At 34.5% G+C, this 12,526-nt stretch overlaps 1 protein-coding gene across 4 annotated transcripts in view; it reads right to left on the reverse strand.

Moving 5' to 3' along the window:
* LRBA (LPS responsive beige-like anchor protein) overlaps positions 1 to 12,526 on the reverse strand; it is a 765,281-nt gene that overhangs the window by 279,182 nt on the left and 473,573 nt on the right. The gene's annotated exons all lie outside the window — the stretch shown is intronic.

Here is a 12,526-nt window from a genome sequence, read left to right on the forward strand (position 1 = left end):
GCTAGCAAGACTAATAAAGAAGAAAAGAGAGAAGAATCAAATAGATGCAATGAAAAATGAAAAAGGGGATATCACCACCGATCCCACAGAAATACAATCTACCATCAGTGAATACTACAAACACCTCTATGCAAATAAACTAGAAAATCTAGAAGAAATGGATAAATTCCTCGACAAATACACCCTCCCAAGACTAAACCAGGAAGAAGTTGAGTCTCTGAATAGACCAATAACGGGTTCTGAAATTGTGGCAATAATCAATAGCTTACCAACCAAAAAGAGTCCAGGACCTGATGGATTCACAGACGAATTCTACCAGAGGTACAAGGAGGAACTGGTACCATTCCTTCTGAAACTATTCCAATCAATAGAAAAAGAGGGAATCCTCCCTAACACATTTTATGAAGCCAGCATCATCCTGATACCAAAGCCTGGCAGAGACATAACCAAAAAAGAGAATTTCAGACCAATATCCTTGATGAACATTGATGCAAAAATCCTCAATAAAATACTGGCAAACCGAATCCAGCAGCACATCAAAAAGCTTATCCACCATAATCAAGTGGCCTTCATCCCTGGGATGCAAGGCTGGTTCAACATACGCAAATCAATAAATGTAATCCAGCATATAAACAGAACCAAAGACAAAAACCACATGATTATCTCAATAGATGCAGAAAAGGCCTTTGACAACATTCAACAACCTTCATGCTAAAAACTCTCAATAAATTAGGTATTGTTGGGACATATCTCAAAATAATAAGAGCTGTCTATGACAAACCCACAGCCAGTATCATACTGAATGGGCAAAAACTGGAAGCATTCCCTCTGAAAACTGGCACAAGACAGGGATGCCCTCTCTCACCACTCCTATTCAACATAGTGCTGGAAGTTCTGGCCAGAGCAATCAGGCAGGAGAAGGAAATAAAGGGTATTCAATTAGGAAAAGAGGAAGTCAAATTGTTCCTGTTTGCAGATGACATGATTGTATATCTAGAAATCCCCATTGTCTCAGCCCAAAATCTCCTTAAGCTGATTAGCAACTTCAGCAAAGTCTCAGGATACAAAATCAATGTACAAAAATCACAAGCATTCTTGTACACCAATCACAGAAAAACAGAGAGCCAAATCATGAGTGAACTCCCATTCACAACTGCTTCAAAGAGAATAAAATACCCAGGAATCCAACTTACAAGGGATGTGAAGGACCTCTTCAAGGAGAACTACAAACCACTGCTCAATGAAATAAAAGAGGATACAAACAAATGGAAGAACATTCCATGCTCATGGGCTGGAAGAATCAATATCATGAAAATGGCCATACTGCCCAAGGTAATTTATAGATGCAGTACCATCCCCATCAAGCTACCAATGACTTTCTTCACAGAATTGGAAAAAACTACTTTAAAGTTCATATGGAACCAAAAAAGAGCCCGCATCGCCAAGTCAATCCTAAGCCAAAAGAACAAAGCTGGAGGCATCACGCTACCTGACTTCAAACTATACTACAAGGCTACAGTAACCAAAACAGCATGGTACTGGTACCACAACAGAGACGTAGATCAATGGAACAGAACAGAGCCCTCAGAAATGATGCCGCATATCTACAACTATCTGATCTTTGACAAACCTGATAAAAACAAGAAATGGGGAAAGGATTCCCTGTTTAATAAATAGTGCTGGGAAAACTGGCTAGCCATATGTAGAAAGCTGAAACTGGATCCCTTCCTTACACCTTATACAAAAATTAATTCAAGATGGATTAAAGATGTAAATGTTAGACCTAAAACCATTAAAATCCTACAAGAAAACCTAGGCAATACCATTCAGGACATAGGCGTGGGCAAGGACTTCATGTCTAAAACATCAAAAGCAATGGCAACAAAAGCCAAAATTGACAAATGGGATCTCATTAAACTAAAGAGCTTCTGCACAGCAAAAGAAACTACCATCACAGTGAACAGGCAACCTACAAAATGGGAGAAAATTTTTGCAACCTACTCATCTGACAAAGGGCTAATATCCAGAATCTACAATGAACTCAAACAAATTTACAAGAAAAAAACAAACAACCCCATCAAAAAGTGGGCAAAGGACATGAACAAACACTTCTCAAAAGAAGACATTTATGCAGCCAAAAAACACATGAAGAAATGTTCATCATCATTGGCCATCAGAGAAATGCAAATCAAAACCACAGTGAGATACCATCTCACACCAGTTAGAATGGCCATCATTAAAAAATCAGGAAACAACAGGTGCTGGAGAGGATGTGGAGAAATAGGAACACTTTTACACTGTTGGTGGGACTGTAAACTAGTTCAATCATTGTGGAAGTCAGTGTGGCGATTCCTCAGGGATCTAGAACTAGAAATACCATTTGACCCAGCCATCCCATTACTGGGTATATACCCAAAGGACTATAAATCATGCTGCTATAAAGACACATGCACACGTATGTTTATTGTGGCACTATTCACAATAGCAAAGACTTGGAACCAACCCAAATGTCCAACAACGATAGACTGGATTAAGAAAATGTGGCACATACACACCATGGAATATTATGCAGCCATAAAAAATGATGAGTTCATGTCCTTTGTAGGGACATGGATGAAACTGGAAAACATCATTCTCAGTAAACTATCGCAAGGACAAAAAACCCAACACCGCATGTTCTCACTCATAGGTGGGAACTGAACAATGAGAACTCATGGACACAGGAAGGGGAACATCACACTCCGGGGACTGTTGTGGAGTTGGGGGAGGGGGGAGGGACAGCATTAGGAGATATACCTAATGCTAAATGACGAGTTAATGGGTGCAGGAAATCAACATGGCACATGGATACATATGTAACAAACCTGCACATTGTGCACATGTACCCTAAAACCTAAAGTATAATAATAAAAATAAAAATTAAAAAAAAAAGTAAATGGAAAAATACTTACAATACATACTGCATATATTGCATACTAATATATAAAATTAAGCAATAAAGCATATGTTATGTCTGAATCATGCATTGCATTTTAGAATAGTATTTTAAAATTTATAGTACTGATTAACCAGCTTTTTACTTTTGAAATCAGTCTCAACAACGAGTTCATTGCCTCACAAATGTCTCTAAACCTTGCTCCTCCCCTATCCTCTGGTTTCCTGCAGGCAGGCAGTATAACCAATGGGTAAGAGCATCAATTCTGGAATTGGACTACCTGGGTTCAAAAGTAGCTCTAGAAATGCTGGGCAAAATTTCTCTTAGCTCATTCAGCTATAAAACAGGAATAATAATTATAAGAATTAAATGAGTTAATGTACATAAAACATAGCATATCACACATTAAAAGTGTCATTTCTTGTTACTGTTATGACCTTTTCCTTCATTTGTGATATATGTATTAAGCACTTACCATATACCAGACATTGTGCTAAATATTAGAAATTTGGGGATTTGGGTTATGACCAAATGAGACATAAACTCTGTCTTGCACATATCAAAAATATTAAACATGATTTTACCACCTTTTTATTACTATAAAAAGTGAATACTTAACTTGTTTTCTGCAGCTAATGAGAAGAAATCAATAAAAGAAAGTTAAATAAACACAAAGCAATGAAAACATTTATAAGGCATTGATGATGCTAGCCAGTTCCTGTTTCCTGTAACACCTAGCTATGAATGTTCTTAAAAGACAAATCCAGAATCAAAAAACAACGATTTAAAATCACCCAATCTTCAGAATTTCTATTCCATATAATTATGAATCTGATAATGATACATCTGTAATCATAAAAAAAATTTTTAAGGTTTCATAGCAAACTTCAAGAAAATTTTAGTCCGGTGGTACTAAAAAATTAGATCAAAATAATTTTATAATGAGGCTTAACATTAAAATACAAAAATGCAAATAAATTGCCATCTTTATTACCAAAAACATGTGTCCCAAAATTCACCTGCCCCCCACAAAAAACTGGAACACATATGTATTAACTCAGGGGGCTTTGCTAATTATGTAAATTTCTATCTTTTCTACATGTAATTTCATTCAAACATCCTCTCTTTCCTCCAATTAACAATCCTGCCAAATGTTTGGACTTGAAAAGGCCACAGCTTTATACACAATTAACAGTCAAATTCTAACACAAATTATATGTCATTCTTATCTCTGTATACACATTGAACTCCTATATCTTGTTGCCAAGAGGCAGCTTGCACTAGGGAGTACATCCTGAATTTGTTTAATGTCCAGGAATAACATTTCACACTTAGAAAGGAGATACTATCCACTGCCAGCTATGTGAACTGAAATTTGCCATGTCCTATCCTTTTCATTTTGTTCAAATAGGTAGTTTAGAAAATGAGTAACTATCCACTTATCTGTTTTAACCAAGTATTTTCTTGATGCAGAAGAGGCAATCATGATCTTTGGTTTTCTTTAGATACTTTTTAGGATAATTACAGAAACTTTTATGAATGGTAAACTTATTTTGTGAACTAGAAATTGGGGAACTATCATTTGACACATAATCTCACTACCAGAAAAAATATTTGAAATTGGATCAATCCCAGAAAATTAGATTTACATATATGGTCATTATATTTATGATTGCTTCCCTAGAAAAGGTTTCAACAGCAGCAACACTAAAAATAACCAATTTCTTATTCAGTAAGTATATGACACAATCATCACATCAAAATAGTCAGACATGTCCCAGTCTTTTGAAGTGTAGCATTTTATTACCAAAGTACCTCAACAAATACCAGTCATTTACATACTAAAAGGGCAACTAAAATATATTTTATATATATTAATATGTACATGTTATGACCTAAAGTTATGAAAGTTTGTAAAACACAGCATTTTTAGAATACGAACATCCCCAAATTAAACTTTTAAAGAAACAAATCTGATTGGGTTTAGTTACTAGCTTAATGCTCTTCAGTAGTCTCCACTGTCCTTAGAATAGTATCAACTGGCATTTGTCTACCTGTCTGGCTTTACCTCCTACAACCTGCTTACTAAACCCTCGGCTCCAACCCTAATTCTTTCTTTTTTTTTTTTTTTTTTTTTTTTTTCTTTCAAGACAGAGTCTCAATCTGTTGCACAGACTGGAGTGCAGTGGTATGATCTCGGCTCACTGCAACCTCTTCCTCCTGGGTTCCAGTGATTCTCATGCCTCAGTCTCCTGAGTAGCTGGGATTACGGGTGCATGCCACCATGCCCGGCTAATTTTTGTATTTTTAGCAGTGATGGAGTTTTGCCATGTTGGCCAGGCTGGTCTCAAACCCCTGACCTCAAGTGATCCACCCGCCTTGGCCTCCCATACCATAATTCTTTCCATTCCTCCATCTCAACAAACTGTCTCTTTAAATTGACATTTACCCTAAGCCTGGATGGAATACAATTCTCTAATTTATCTAGTAGATTACTGCTCATCCTTCAGTTCACATTTTAAATGTCATTTCCTCAATGAAGCCTCCCTTTAATTCCCTTCTCCTATCCCTGACCCCCAAATAGATTCAGTGCCCAGATATATATTTCCATGCTACTCCACACTTCCCTGCCACAGCAATTTCTACAGTATATTGAAGCTTGTTGTTCACCCACTGTTGGAATGTAAGCTCTGTGAGTAACATTAAGAAAAACCATGCCTGTCTTGCTCACTATTGAATTCCCAAGGTCTAAACATACGGGCCTGACGCTCACACCCTCATTTGATTTCTAAAATTGGGCTTACATATATCAAATTAAGGCAGGGCTCATATGCATTGTAATATTCAGTTAAAATATTATACTCTCTTCCGTCGTTATAAATTCCTTCATATGAATACAAAATGTTGTGATAACCAAAACAAACAAGAAAAAGTGAAAAAATTGCAATTTGTTTGTACACTGCCTTCAGTTTCATGTGGTGAATCTGGAGTCAGAACCCTAGATTTGACTTCAGATTGTATCACCTGTTACCTATATGATGATGTGAAGTGCTTAACTTCACAAAGCCTCAAATTCCTCTTCTGTAAAATAGAAAATATTAATGCTTGTCCCACAAACCTTAAAGAGCTGGGATCTATTAATTAAATTATGCTCATGAAAGCCTTTAAAAATGATGAAGCATTTCATAATAAAACGAATTAACATCTTTGTTATTAATACCATAATTAAGGTAATCTCAGTTAAAAATAATGCATACAAATAATTTCAGAAAAACTTTGGGATATATACATGAGCTAGAATGTACTAGTTAAAATAAATACAAAAGTTTACCCTCAAAAGAAGATTACAAATCAATTGTAAAATAAATTCCAATATTCTAAGATATTGTTGCTACAATCTCAGAAATTTTTACTCCTAAAATTTCATATCTTTTGTGAGATCTGAAACCTATCAGTTAAATATATTATTAATTCTTTTATTTTACTTATTGCACTTTAGAATCCCATCCAGGGAATCTGTTATTATTCTGAGACCACAATCATAATTCTTTTTAAAATAAAAATATGAACATTAAGCTTAAAAAAATAATTTGCAACTTAACTCTGTGGTAGACAGAAGGCGAACAAAACAGCAATTATATAATATCTAAAACCATTTTATGCTTTAAAAATAGGCTTATATGTACTGAATAATGGCTAAGATAGGAAATATTTGATTTCAAATTTGTTAAGAATTTAAAGAAATAAAAAGTTAGATCAGAAGTTATCTTAAAACAACAAGGTAGTCATTGAAAACATGATCAAACAATGAAAACAATTTCTTTTAACTCATGCTAGGAAAGTTACTCAATATTCTATTACTTATCAGAGTAAAAATAATCTTGGTCTTTGATTTTTGAGTGTTAAAAAACCAAACTTTCCAAAATTCAACTTCTGAAGCAACAGCTAATTCAGAAAAGAAAAAGTTTGTGTTTTTTTTTCCCCTATCCATTTGGGCTACATGATTCTAAAATTACAGGTATAGTCACAAAGAGCATATGCTTCCCCCAAAGCTCTGAAGGCATGTAACAAACTACTGTAGTTAAAGCTTGAACAAGCAAGTCTTTTTTAATCCACGTTTTTCACATACAAGAAAGATTTGTATATTTTGCAAAAGGAATGCTATTGCGATATTACAACTTTGAACTAAAGCTCTAAAATCATACTATTCAACTAAAGGTTTCTTCAGCAATATAACATGGCCACGCTGCACATGTTACTTTTAGCTTCTTTGTGTACAACAAACTGCATTCAATTGGTGAACAAATACAATGTTTAGTATCATATTTAAAACCACTATTCAAACCTTTTCTTAATGCTATTATCAGTTTTCCTTTTGCAACAATTTTGTGTATAAAAATAAAAGCACTGGATTTTTATTAGCGCTGCCCCTTCTTTGTTTTGCTCCACTCTGCAAAGCCCTTTTGGGACACTAAGCCTGCATTTACCATAATACGGATTAAACTTTCTTTGTCCCATTGCACAAGGTTTGTTAGCAGGTTAGTCTTTTTACATTTTTCACAGGCTGCCTGCAGCTTACCCTTTAGGCCTCACTCAAAATACTTCTGTGGATTTACAAAAATACCAGAGTGGTCTTGGGGTTAATTGGAAGATAAGTGCAGTCTTTAACATAGAGACTCATTAAACATTTAGCCTTACCACAATCCACTATCCTTGAAAAAGAAAAGTTCTAGAGACACTTTAGGAATAATAACACAGTAAAATTGTTTTAAAAAATGACTATTAGTTGTTTTACAGACTTGGAAAAACTTCATTTAACTACCCCAAAGGTGATATAGCAGAACAAAGCAATGTCCCTGGTCAGCTCTCTACATTGGTTTTAATATGCATTGATCATAGAGGAAAAATGAACAGATTTTCTAAGGAACTAAAAGGCAAAATCTTCCAACCTTCTGTTGGGAAATTTAAAGTAAAAACTCAACTGATGGGTTATGACAGATAATATTTATTTGTAAACAAAACACATTTAATTCTAAGAGTTTAATTTTGTTGGTTTAAATTTTACCCAAGTAAATCACCACATCAAACATGTCTATTAGAGCCAAATGGAAAATTTATAAAATTCACCCAAAAAACTTAGAAAGTATTTAAAAATTTAAGTTCCTTCTTTAATTTCTAAAATACATACATATACACAAATAGACACACTTAAAATGAAATCTGAAACATACCCATGGATATTAGGTTATTTTTAAAATTATGCAAGCAGATTGTTACCCAGATTAACTTTTCCATCCCCTTACCTCCTTCCAACATTATTACTCCCACACAAAAAGGAAAAAAGAAAAAGAAAAATGCGACAAAACACACAGACACTTGAAGTAAAGGATTAGACATATTTGCCCAAGATGCAGATAACAAAAGCAAAAGTGAAGAAAATTGAAGAGACAGCCAAACTTCAGCAACAAAATGGTTAAAGAATCTGAAGTATTGTTCCCGTTATTCTTAAAGTCTGCTATATTGTGGACAGCGCAAACATCAGACAAGTTAAGATTACTGACCATTATCTCCTTAATTTTCTCCGCTTTCCCTCACATTCCCTCTTGCTATCTGGGCACCATTTTTCTAAAGCTTTATTTCTGCTAAGAAGTAAACTTTCCCTAATCCATCTATTATGGAACCTTTAATTGGATTGGGAGCAGGGTGGTGTATAAAATAGCCCCTATTCACTCAAAAGGACTGTAGTTTTAGAGACTTAAAGGAGAAAGGTATTGTGAAACAAAATCCTCAGGGAATCAAGGATTAAAATGTGGCTCTCCTAAATTCATCAACTCCAGGACACAAATGAATTGCTTCCTTAAACAGGTAACTTTCCAAATACATGGCAGAGCAAAACTGAAATTAAAATTATAATTTTACTATAAGGAAAATAATGCATTTACACTAATAATTTTTGGCTTTATAAATGACTTTTACTTGCTGTTTCTTCAACTCAGAACTACAATGCCAGAGAACAAATGGAATGCCTTAAACATATTTATTTATATTTTCTCTACGTATATATTTTCCCTGTAAAATAAGGAGAAAAGCAAAAGTATATGCTTTAATCAATTAAGTCCTGTACATGTTATATTTGTGCAGCCTTGAAGCAGCAAGCACTGCCATAATACATTTTTTTCAAAGTAAAAATACATTTTGTTCTTATCAGAAAGTGTCAGATACATAATAATCAGCAGTCACTCTTCCCTCAATCAGTTATCCTCTCTGTTTTCTTCATAAACATCCCCAGCCCACTCTTTGTTAGGCTGTAGTACTTTTGTCCTCTGTCCCGCCACAGTGCACACCCAACTATTTGGGATGTCTTCAACAGTAAGATGAGGATACAGCTCATACTCTGTCATTCTCTTACTGAATTAAATATATTTAAAGTGCCAAACCCGATATCTAAAGTAAAATGAAATCCAGAATGTATCTACCAACTCTAAATTAATCTTGCAAATGTCTACATACTCTACCAAAACAATGGGAAAATGAGGAAGAGAAATGTTAGGAGAGATCAAGATTCTAACGTAACATTTAACTCTGGGTAGTTTACTAGTCTATATTAAAAAAATGCATCGATATTAGTGATTTACCTAATGGTGCTTTAAAAAACAGATTTAAAAAAAATTTTAAGAAATGCAATTAATTTTAGGAAAACCCTCAAAGTATCCCCTCTGTTTTGGAACCTGTATCACAACTTAATAAGTGCTACTTATTATTTATTGAACCCTTACTAATTGTCTGACATTGTGCTAACTGCTATTACATGAATTACCTCATTTTATTCTCTCAACAATTGTATGAGGTAGTTGCTATTACCTGTTTTTCCACAAATGAGGAAGCTAAGTTTTTAAAAGTTCAATTAAATTGTCCAAGGTTACATAGCTCCAAAGAAAATAAGCTCTGTGAAAGCTTTTCATTACTATATTATAAATGTTTAGTGTAAGACAGCAGGCTCATTTGCCAAAGTCAATCTGCCAAAAAATAAATGTGCCTAAATTATCAAAATCACCCATGTACCAACTGTAAATATTTAAAGAATATTCTTCTTGAATGCATAAAATCTATAACTATATTCTTCTAATGAACATATTCTAAGATATATTTAATACTTTTTAAGCAACATTTTAAGAACCACTGTTTTTCAAAACTAAAATCATCATAGGGTAGCTCTGTCCTATTACCAATATAACTAAAATTTTAATGTTTCATATGACATTTTTTAGTTTGGACTGATTTCTATTTGTATATTTTTTCTATTTTTCTAACATTCTATCACGTAGAATAATTTGTCACTTTATTTTATTTTATTTTTTATTATTATTATTTTTTTTTGAGATGGAGTCTCGCTCTGTTGCCCATGCTGCAGTGCAGTGGCACTATCTCAGCTCACTGTAAGCTCCGCCTCCCAGGTTCATGCCATTCTCCTGCCTCAGCCTCCAGAGTAGCTGGGACTACAGGTGCCCGTCACCACACCCAGCTAATTTTTTGTATTTTTAGTAGAGACAGGGTTTCACCGTGTTAGCCAGGATGGTCTCAAACTCCTGACCTCATGATCCGCCCACCTTGGCCTCCCAAAGTGCTGGGATTACAGGCGTGAGCCACTGCACCCAGCCTCATTTGTCACTTTTACCTATTTATAAAGTATTATATCAGTTGAGAATTATTTTAATACTTTTCAAAGTATATGAAGTCTTATTTGAACAGTTTTCATAACAACCTCTGAGGGAACCTCCATTTGTCTGTCCCACATCACTACAGTTGAAGCTGAAGAAAGCTTTTTTAGAGGAAAGATGGAAAAGAAAGCAAACATTCCAGGGAGAGATTCTGATTCCTGAAAGAATTAGGAACGAGTATCAGGCTTGAGGACTAAATGGCACTATCAGAGAAAGAAGATGAGGGAACTATGAATCCTGGCCATAGGTTTCATGGTCTCTTAGGCCACTCCTCTTAGGCCCTTTTAACCCATACAACACATAGTGTGTAAATAAAAAAATACAAACTAGTTTAGGGTAATTTTAATATAGTATAGAATTCATTTTCTGTAAATTTAGTTCATTAGTTTTAGCAAATTCCTAGCACAATGGCATGCATATTAGTAGGGCATTAAAAATATGTGTGGAATGGATATATTAAAATTTTATGTAAAGTAAAACTTTAAACACCATATTTTGATTTCAAAAATAATCTTTAATTGGTCATTTAAAGTATTTTACATAAATATATTTTTAAAGATAACATGAACATGCATGCTCCACTTTAGGGGTAGCTAAAACAACACCCCAAAACAACCTCATACTAAAGGATTATTGAATTTTACATTTAAAAAAGAGCAACTATAGGGAAAGAACCAAAAATGGATCTAGGAAAATTACAAAATACAGCAAGTATCTTAAAAATGATTTAATTATTAAAGCATATTTAGAATACAAATGAGTATTTACTATTTTGAGAACCCATTAAAATTAAGATACCCAACTATTCTTTTTCTCTGATGCCATTTTACTAATAGCTAAGTGTGTATATAAATATCTCAGTCACTGGTATGTAAATGTCATAATAAAGTGTAATGTATTTCATCACATTCTATCTGCACTTATGCTTCCTTATAACTTCAGCTAAGTTTCTACACACAGTGGTTTAGTTTTAAATGGTTGTCCCCAAAATACGATGAGTTAGAAATTATCTTTCATTTGTGTGCTCATTCATAATAAATCACTGTTTTTAGGCCTCAAATAACATCAAGTCTCTATTTGCTGCTTAGTAAGAGGCAACTAACTTTTCATGGAAAATAGTTCTTTAACTAAAAGATTTTATCAAGGCTTCCTAGTATAAGATTACTCAAATTTTGTATAACATTGGATCTCTACTGTGTTATAAAATATTTGGTACAAAACAAACTGCTATGGTTTGACTATACCCCCGAAAGTTCATGTGTTGGAAACTGAATCCCCATTTTAACAGTGTTGAGAGGTGGGGCCTTTGGGAGTGACTGGGTTATGAGGGCTCTGCCTTCATAAATGGATTAATGTGATTATTGCTAGGGAGTGTTATTTATCCCAAGAGTGAGTTCCTCATAAAAAAATGGAGCTTAGACCCCTCTTGCCCTCTCTGTCTCACATGCTCACTTGGTCTTCTGCCCTGGGAAGACTCTCACCAGATACTGGCACCATGCTCTTAGATTTCCTGCCTCCAAAAGCATGAGCCAAATAAATTCTATTCTTTATAAATTAGTAGTCTCTGGTATTCTGTAATAGCAGCAGAGAATGGATTAAAAAACTAATGAAATGAATATGTAAATTAACATATAAAAACATAAATTTGTGTATGGATAAACATATTCAATGACGGCAACATAAAAAAGACTAAAAAGCAGGAGTGGTGGCTCACACCTGTAATCCCAGCATTTTGGGAGGCTGAGGTAGGTGGATCACTTGAGCCCAAGAGTCGGAGACTAGCCTGGGCAACATAGTGAAATCCTGTCTCTACAAAAAATACAAAAATTAGCCAGTGGTGGTGGAACACGCCTGTAGTCCCAGCTACTCAGGG

The sequence above is a fragment of the Nomascus leucogenys genome, chromosome 7b (assembly GCF_006542625.1).
Source record: "Nomascus leucogenys isolate Asia chromosome 7b, Asia_NLE_v1, whole genome shotgun sequence".
Lineage (NCBI taxonomy): Eukaryota > Metazoa > Chordata > Mammalia > Primates > Hylobatidae > Nomascus > Nomascus leucogenys.